Raw genomic sequence first — 10,618 nt, 5'->3', positions numbered from 1 at the left:
CTTAGGTTTATTATGTGATTGTAGATTGATTTTACACTACACATATCTAATTTGTAATCTTGCACCTTTTCTATTATTATGTAGAATTTTTCTCTCTGATTTTACTATATCCTCTACTACTCATTGATTGTTTTGATTAGATAAAGTAGGAGAGGGCCCAAACGTTTACATATAAACCTACCAAGGAACACAGAGGGATCTCATAAGGAGTGAGAAAACCAACAAAATTGAGAAGGTCTAAATCCAACACATGCTGCCCAAAAAAGAAAAGCTAAAAACTATAAAAAGGCAAACTAGCAAGGCAAAGCAAGGACATAAGGGGAACAAGGCTACAAGCAGCCTTAAGGAAATGGGAAAGTCTCTGAAGTTTGAATCCAAACTCAATTCACAACCTCATGAGAGGAGTAGGTTGAGAAGAAGGAATAGAATTTTGCAAAGAATGTCTCCCATGATCCACAACAAGATTTCTCTTACCCTTACAAGATGAATCCAAGACAAAGGGAAAAATGTCAATCTTTTTCCTAATGATGCCTATCAAAGAGAACCCAATAGTAGGAGACAACAAAGGGCCTTGCACCATAGAGGGGCAATAAAAATATTTAAGATCCTTGGAGGAAGAAGAAGAAACCTACACCAAACTAGCTAGTTGAGGAAGAACATTCACTAACTTCTAAGCTGCATTATAGGGATTGATCTTATGAGAATTGATGAAATTCATAGAGAAAATTCCCATATAGTGAAAATGACACAAATGAGAGTGATCAACAAGAAAATATTAATCTCAAACTCTCAATCTAGAAGACAAATTTATGGAGATAGGCTCCACATAAACACAAAATCTAGTAGAGCAATATCTTGATATAGATTTAGTGATCTCATCCACAAAATTGAGCTAACCAAAAGATTTAGTATTGCCATGAAAAATATAGTCATCCCAGTACTCTGAAGGGAATTCTGGGAGCTTTATCCAAATAGGAAGTGAATTGAACATAGAAGGATCAAACCCAACAACCCATCTTTTCAAATTTAGGAACACCTTGTCAAAGAACCAAGGACCTCCTAGAAGAACCCTCTCACTATCCTCCAAATAATTTATAGAAATTTTAGACAACCATGTGAAAGACCCATTACCACATGAACAACAATAGACCAATGAATAGAAACCCATTCACGTATAGTCTCTATGTTAGGTCTTGGCCTCAAGAACTTACCAATGAGATTACCCTGCAACTTGTAAGAAGCATTATCCACCCATTGGCTAGCGATAGACGGAACAAGGCATTGTGAGACCAGAGGAAGAGGCTTCAAACACCAAGTATAGTTAGTGGAGAGAGCCATCCTCTTAAGATCTACTTGACAAAAGTCGTGCATAAAAACTTAATGTTTAGCAATAATAGAATCAGAAGGGGATAGTTGAAGGGCACCTAAAGTCCTCCAACAACAAAGAGAGAGACGAAGTAGGGGGAATAACACCATCTAGAGGAGAGGTGGTTGGAGGGACATTAAAGACACGCACAACATCTAGAGGAGAGTTGAAAGGAAGGACATCAAAGACACTCACACGCATAGTGACATTAGCCACAACAACACTAGAAAGATAGTCCCTACGTAGTCAAAGATTAGATGAGGGAGCATCCCAGTAGGAGCCTAGCATAGGCTCATCGAAAGAGCCAACACCAAGGAGTGAATAATCATATGGATGGAAAGTTATTGTTTACAACTTTCTTTCAATTATTATTTTGCCAAATTCTAACACTAAAGGAAAAAATTATGCATTTTTCTTAAAATAGTAAATTTGTCATACAAGAACAACTCTCTTGACAAATATATCTACTTTTTATGTAATTTATACAAAATTTGGGAAATATATGCAAATATACTAGATAGATTTTTTTAGTGTGGGAATAAAACCTAGATATGTTTTTTTTCTTTCCATTGAGAGGAACATGAGTTTCTAATACAAAATTAAAAAATAGTTCCATAAAAGATTTCAAATTTTAAACTTTGATTTGTAACTTTGTCCCATAATCTTTGATTTTCATGAAATAAAAGTCAATTATGACTTTCTCAGACCTTTTGGATGCTTTGGATATACTGAAAAAACTTCCAATATTACCAAAATGCTACAATAAACCAAATCTCATAGGAACATAAATATGCAAACTAGAGTATATAGATGCTTAGTTTTCCTTTAGATTATTTGCATTCTCTAAGTCATCCATGGATGTAGGAGAAGAGAATACTAGATTTTTAAAAAAATATAGCTACCTATTAGTCTAAAATCTCTCAAAAAATAATATAATAAAATGAACTATACTAGACACCAAGCTTTTATGCCATCTTTTTGATTATGGGAAAACAGGTTTTCAAGGGACCAGAAACCCTCAGATTTTATGAAGATCTGGAACGCACAAAACAATGCTGCCCCAGAAATCAAACCATGAAAACCAACAGCCCTAACACAGATCAGTTGACAAAAGCTAGCCAAACACCAGCACTGTCGTAGGCAGAAAGAGCCAGCCAGACACCTAAGACAAAAAAAAATTTCCACATCGAAAAGGCTACAGCCTTAACCTTAAGAAATAGTGATGAGGGTTAACAAGCACCCTCAAGTAAACAACAAGGATATTCACAGCTCCCTTAACCTGAGATAAAGACTCTATACACAAAAAAACTAGCCTAAGCCATAACCAAAAATAACCACTGCCTAAACTGTGCCCTTGAAAACTATCAGCTTCTAGCTAGACAAGATTAAACATAAAAGACAAAACATGCTGAAAAGAAACAAGGGGATTTTCAAAGGCTTCCTTAACCTTAGACCTAGGTTTTGAAATTGTTCCCAAAAATGCAAGAAAGGGTTTTGAAGTGGCTCCCTCAACCACCTTGGATTGAAACAGAGGCCTTAAAATAACAACATCCAATCAAACAAGCGACACAAAAAACTCCACCTCTATAGGAGAAGACAAAAGAGAGCTTGAAAGCATGGATCCATCAACCAGAAAATTGTCTACCTCAAGAAAAATCAGGCCCCCACAACTTCAAGAGATGGATTTAGCAGTAGCACTCATAACCACCAGGGCAAACCCAGCAAGAAGAACAACTTCCAATTGAAGAACATACTCCAAAAACTTAAGAAAAAACCCATTTCGCTTAGTTGGAACAAAGGGTTTTGGCAGGCCCCCATAACTGAAAGATCCCAAAGAAAGATATCGTTTAGAACCTCAACAGTCTAGAAAGAGGACAACACCAACCATCCACTAGCACCACCCAACCTCCATGGCAGCACTCAACTCCACCTCTATAGGATAGAAGTTGTCTCCATCACCATCCTTCTTCGCCTCTGAATAAGGAAGGGCCACCTCAATAAGGCAAGCTGGAGAAAAACCTAGGCTGCTTAGAGAGGGCCTACTAATAGAATTTGCAAACAAAAGCATGATTGGGCTGAAGAGACCAACCCCTCAACAAATCTTCAACAAATATTGAGGGAGCATAAAACACTCCCACCCTCAGGGCCTTGAGACAAAGTTCCAAAAAGAGCATCTCCTCCTTGGCAGAAAAAAGAGCAGCATCGGGAAAAAAAACCCTAAGGCCCAAAACATTAGAAGCCAAAACCTCAACAAGGAGGAGAGAACAAGCACAGAAAGGGGCTTCCCTAGCCTTGAGATCATCTTGGGACACATCAATGCAGGGAACCCCAGAAACACTGCGAGGAGCCATCATCACCACAGTCCACCAAATGACAAAATTGTTTATGGCCGATGATAGGCAAAGCATGGTAGGAAAATGCTATTGCCCCCAAACCCTCGCAGCACCCTCTTTGATCTGAAACCACCAACCACTCTGCCAAGGCATAGAGCAAGGAAAGGGGAAAAGGGATGATAGTTGGATCGTGAGGAAACCATGACATCCTACCCACCATTTGGGTCACCTTCGTCCTCCTCCCTTGCAGCTTTGATACCATGTTAAATTCTTCCAAAAGTGCGAATTAGGTTAGGATTTTATGTCAATTATATATCACATGCAACTTCATTCAACAGATGATCAAAGATCAAAATTTCAGAGTAGAGATAAAATATAAAATATAAAATGAAAGAACAATAGAGACAATGCAATATAATTTTACAATACTCTTGATACTCTCATTGAGCTATCACCAATTATTGAAGGTCAGGAAAGAGTGTTGTATACATACAAAAATAATGGCATATATATCCAATAGTTGCATTAATTTCTAAGAACCATAAAAGATGGAAAGTTTTACCTACTTGATAAATGCCATTTAAACATGTGGCATAGATTCCTTAACTGTGGATAGAGAAGAAGTTATGAGAGATGGCACATTAAGCTAAAAGAGGGTGAGAAACACAACTACCCCATAACCTACTCAGGTAAGGACAAAGTAGCGGTTATAAGAGGTTGCACACCAAGGAAAAAGAGGGTGTGTGACTCAGTTACCCATTTGTGGGAGAGAGTGACACATCTAGCTTATATATTTTGCTATATGCCTTCATATTAACCACTCCTAATAAACCTAAACAAACTTAAATAATATTTGTAAGAAAAATAAATACCCCCTAATATAAGGAAATGAAACACTCACAATAACAAGCGCTATGTGGTAAAAGGTAAGGATTCATTGGTGTATAAATTGAAGAAATATCTATACGGTCTCAAACAATCTCAAAAAATGTGGTGTGAAAAGTTTGATTCCTTTTGAAGTCTGAATCTATACTTGCTACAAACCATATCATTTTATATATTTTAACTGTATGATAATCATTTTCTTGTTACCAATTTATGTATAAATTATATGATGATATTTGGTGACAATAAATGGATGACTAGAAATATAATATATCAATGTTCACTAAAATTCCACATAAAAACTTTGGGGTTGCTAAGTGCATCTTAGGTATTGAAAAAGGAGAGAAAATAGAAAGCTTTGGTTCAAATACACTACAAATGTGAATTTATGTTAGAATATTTAAGTATGAAAAAATATATACTAGTAAATAATCCTATTTTGGTGGGGACTATGTTATTAGTTAAACAATGTATTTGTCTTCAGCTATAATGATGGAGTATAGAATTCATGTTTCTTACACAAGTTTAGTTCACAGTCTAATGTATGCTATATTTTACATAAAGCTAGACATTGCCAATATAGTAGGAGCCCAAATTTATTGTATGACTAATATTGGCATACAGAAATGAGCAACACTAAATAAAGACTTTATGTGAATGTGAAACACTACAAACTATTATATTTTCTACTTTTGTCAACTTAGATTGAATAGAATATCTCAATCGAAAAATATCTCTTAGTGGCTATTTCTTTAAACTATTTAATGTTGTTATTAGTTGAATGAGCAAGTGATAGGTTGTAGTCATTTATCCATTATACAGGCGAAGCACATGACAATTATTAAAAATTAGAAGGAGACAATTTTGTTTACGATTTTTTTTTCAATTATTAGGCCAACTCAAGGAGTAGTTTATATTGGATGTGAGAGTCAAAGTGTCATTATCTTCGAAAGACACAACTTTTCATATGTAGGTGGTGCATATAGATGCGCAATATCATTATTCTCATGACATGGTGGAGGATGGTGGATGATGATTGAAAACACTAACTCTTTGGTGAGTTTTTTAGATGATTTGATGAAGCATGTGAGCATAAATAACTTTAGATGGTGTAGTAAATATAATGGCCTCATAGTCCTTAATAGTTAGATTGATCATTTTGGAAGGTGTTTGAAATAAGTGTGAGAACATTGGAAAACTATTCTCTTAAACTTTTTTTTGTAATGTTCATGTGTAATTATTCAATGGTTAATCTTCACATCTATTTCTCTCATCACTGGTTAGTGTAGGGCATGTTTCTACTATCTTCTTCCTTTTAGACAGGTGCTATCCACCTAGAATTGGATATCATCTCACCTTAAAGTTATATATCTATGAGAAAATTAGCTAAATTAAATCATCCCAGAGAAAATTCTAAATTGTAGACAACAAGGTAACCTTGATTCATTGGTAAATAATCTTAATGAAGTAGTACCATTAGTTAAGTTTTAACTTTAAGAATGTGCCATCATGCTCACCAATTTTTTGTCATTTAATTCAACTACAACCCTTTGGTATGTGTTCTCTTTAGCTACCTTTTTAATCCATTCCCTCTTAATCTTAATAAATAAATGAAATAATTTGACATAGTTAATCTTAATAAATAAATAAATATAAAAACTAATTACTAAATACAGACTACTTCTCTAAACTAACTCTGTATGCTAAACTTTTAAACACTTGAAAATATTGTTAGCTATTGTAACATTTGCATCTAATTTCTGTTCCTTTCGAAGGTAAGGCTAACTGGACGAATAGAAAGAATGTATATGGAGGAGCCCAACAATTCTATAGCAAGTGCCAGAGGAGCATTACTTTTTTCTCTTTGACTATTGATGGGCGTATCATATCTAAAACCAGACGTATATCTTCAAAACTAAGAGTTTCTTTTTCACATGTTCGCGAGGAATTTATATCCATTTACATTATTGAATTTCTATTCTAGTTATCAAATCATGAATTCAAATTATGCCTGTTCCCTAATTTTGGACTTTTACCAAATAAGGGAGTACCAACAATCAAAATTTGACAAACTTGGGCATCTTGATTATTTCATTGTGCACGCTCGCCTTCCGTCCCCACAAAAGAACTATTAACTATACATAGATTGGAGGGCATGCATGAATTTACTCATGATATATCATGGGCTACATTTTTTCGATACTCGGCATGCATTTGACTATTATTCTTACTCCTTTCTTCTTGCATACTTTGGTCAGGATTTTATCTTGCTTTGAAAACGATGTCGTAGTAGGATTTCATCTTACAAATGATGTAATGGCCCTGTGTATATTCATTTGGCTGCAAAACCTTTTGTTGGTTTTTATTTAAAACCTATATTTAAATTTTAGGTATAAAAAATAATTTTAGTTTATTAGGAATGGATCAGAAGGCCACCAACTATAAGGAAATGTGGATCCAACATCCCACAATGAGTCATGACTTCGGAAAGAAGTCAAAAGCTACGCTACATAGACATCAGAAGTCAAAAGCTACACTACATAGACATCAAACCTCATGGGTGGGTTCTTGTCAAAATCTGTTGGCTACACCATGTGCTATATGGATTTCGTTCTGATCCTATATCATCAAAAAATATAGGAAAAACAACCACAAGGAGACATCGTTGGAAAAGCCAATTTGCATTTTTTATACAAGAGAGAGAAATTTGATGCATATTTGTGAAAATTGTGCATATAATCTTCAGGTGCCCACACATAGTCGAGAATCAGCTTCAGTTTAAGATTGACATAGATGAATGGTGTTTTATACCCATCTTAATTATAACGACTTGGATTGTTGGCCACCACGTAGGGAGTTTGGTATTGAATTTCCTTCTAGTTTATCCAATTCAATAGAATATAGATTAGACTTGGATTTAATTTAGTTGACACATTATAGTTCACGCAGGTTGTAGTTGAGCTAGTGATGCTTGGCAGAATCTCGAGCCCACTGGTAGTAATGGGACTGCTTATCTATTTGAGAGGCCTGATATCCATGCATTTCTTGGGGTACCTAGGAGAGGGAGATTCTCTTTCAATTGGCTTTGCAAACATAACTAGCTTTTCAGTTATTTCTAGACTGGTTATGGGAATGGAACCTCTGTGCAGTTTGGCATAGTTGGTTAGAGATTTATGGAAAGAATTCCTTAAAAGTAAAACATTACGTATGCAGGACAAATATTGGGTTGTGTTAGATAGGAAATTTAGTAGTCTTGTTTGGTTTTGCTTGGGAAATTTAGTGCTCCTGAATGTTGTAGATGAATCTTCTTCCAGCCTTTTGAGAAATGATTGGAAAGTTGTAAAAGACCAAATCATTGGTGAACAAGCATCTTCTATGGAAGTAGAATCTTTTTAGGGTAGTTTAATAGGGATTTTTTTATTGAACAATGCATTTAATACTATTGTATACTAACTATAAATTTTCATGTAAAGATGGAGGAAGAAGATATATGCATGGTAATGTTATGGTTTTTATTGGTAGACTTATGAGACAATCTAGCGATGGCCATTTGATGCACTAATTCATTTTTTTTCTTTTGGTTGCATGATAAGGTAGTGGATTCTCTTGTCCCAAATGATGTAAGTTGGAAAGAATCTAAATTAGATGATCTAAGGAAAATAAAAGAAGGATAAGAAAACAAGACTAGATCTAAGTCTCAAGGGAGATCCGAGTCTCCTAGAAAATCAAAGGAAATATGTTGGAGATATTGTAAGAAAGGTGGCATCAAGAAGTAATGCAAGTAAAACTAGAAATGAAAGAATGAATTAAACGGGGAAATATATTTTAAATCCTTTTAGGCTGAATTAAAAATGTGTTATAGATTTTCTTACACATGCATGTGAGGATGAATGGAAGATTTTTTTGGTCTGCTTCTTTCTACATGACTTCTCCCAATGAGTGATTTTCTAACTATGAGAAATTTGATGGTAGAAAGATATTTCTTAGTGTCAAATCATCTCTAAGTATTGTTGTGCTTAGTTGAGTCAATATTCGATCTTTTGATGGGAGGATACAATTTATTTTGGGATCTTTACACATTCCAAGTTTGGCAAAAGACCTATTATCTAGTAGTAATATAAATGAAGTGAGTGTGTAAATAGTGTTCATTGAGTGATGTTGTTGGCAAAGGGACTTTGGTTTAGAACTCTTTTCCACCTTTATGTTAGCACCCATATTAGTTTAATGATACCTCTTAATATATGCTTACAAGATCAATAATTTTAGAAAAGGGAATTTAGGAATTGTAGTAAAGGCACACATGTCAAAGACCTATGGTAAGGTTGAATGTTGCATGGGTTCACATGTTCTCACTTTAGAAACCAAGCTACTAGCTAAGAGGAATATGTTGTGGCATGGCCACATGGGCCACATTGGTGTTGAGGGTCTTAGGAATTAAAACACAAATCTTGTATAAGAGTTAACTAATTATTTTCTTGATTCAAACTATTTTGAATATCAAATTTATTGAAAAAAATAATGTTCAACTTTATTCAAGCTACATAATTCTAGTGTGATTTTTGATGTTATTCACAGTGATGTGTCAAGTCTTGTAGACATGCTTCATCGGAAAAGACCATGTATTATTTTACTTTAATTCATGATATCTCAATCAAGATGTGGGTCTATTTTATAAAGAATAAATCTAAGGTCTTCATTAAATTTGAAGAGTGTAAGGATCTTTTAGAAAATTAGGCAAGTAAAACGATCAAACCGTTGAAAATAAATAATGGTAACTAATTTATTTATAAGTAAAATTTGATAAATTCAATATAAAGGAATGATATTAAATGTAATGTTAAAACTCCATAGACTTCTAAAAAAATAGAGATGTAGAGGACATGAGTAATTTGCTAAGGGAAAGGATGATAAATATGTTTAGTGGGCGCTAGTTTGGAATAGGGAGAGGTGATTAGTACTACATGTTAGTTAATCAGTGGGTCCCATTCATTAGCAATTATCGATGAAACCAACATTGTGGTTTGGATAAGAAGAAATATCACAATTAAATATCCTTTAGTATTTGGTTGCGATGCATATGTACTTGTGTTCTCATAAAGAAGAGGTCAAAATTGTAATATAAAGTAGTAAAGTGTATATTTTTTAGTTATGGTAAAGATAAAATAATACAAGTTATGATTGACATAATGTGAAATTTATTATATAGCTAGAATATGATCTTGAGAGAGATTGGGTATTCTTCTATAGTTGAGCAACTAGATGGGAGTGTTAATTCTACAATGCAATGATAACCAAAGGCCAAGATAATTATGCTTGAAGGTGAAACAAAAGGTTTGGATGTAATTTATGAGAATGCTAGTATAAAGAGATTAAAGAAATTTAAATATAAAAAAATTAAATATTAAATATGGTGAAAATATTTTATAACAATATTCCTTTATAAGGGGACAACCACCTAACACACTTTGAGTTGGATAGCTCCAACAGGCTTTAACAAGAACATACTACTTCACATGATGATAATAACTAATCTAGACCTCCTATATGCATCTTACTTATGTCTTGGATGACATCTGAGCTAACTTTGATATGTACTTATAACCCATAGGATAATCTAAATAGCTATATATGATTATAATAATGATTATATAATTTTGAAGAGCTAAAGTAGCTACAAGATAAATATTCATAACCTAATACACGCTATAAGGAGAGAAGAGTTATGGGAAGGATAAATAGAAGATACAAAGTATAATGAGTTATAATGGACTACAATTAATGCCTTGAGATATAAATACAGGATACTTGGTTATCAAGCCCAATATTGTGTATTATGTTTTCTTTCTATTTAAGTAATTAAAATAGATCCAACATAAATTTCAAATTTACTTCTATAGAACTAAGTTTGGGGTTATTATACTACAATTGTAGTCTAAACCCTTTGAGAAAAAAAATCTATCCTATCTCCTTTAGATTTCTTACTACTATTAGTTTCATTTCTAGGAAATTGGTTAGGTTGTGTTGGGGTTTCTTC

The sequence above is a fragment of the Cryptomeria japonica genome, chromosome 3 (genome assembly GCF_030272615.1).
Source record: "Cryptomeria japonica chromosome 3, Sugi_1.0, whole genome shotgun sequence".
NCBI lineage: Eukaryota > Viridiplantae > Streptophyta > Pinopsida > Cupressales > Cupressaceae > Cryptomeria > Cryptomeria japonica.
The sequence above is the reverse complement of the archived record's forward strand: the minus strand, read 5'-3'. Positions refer to the sequence as shown.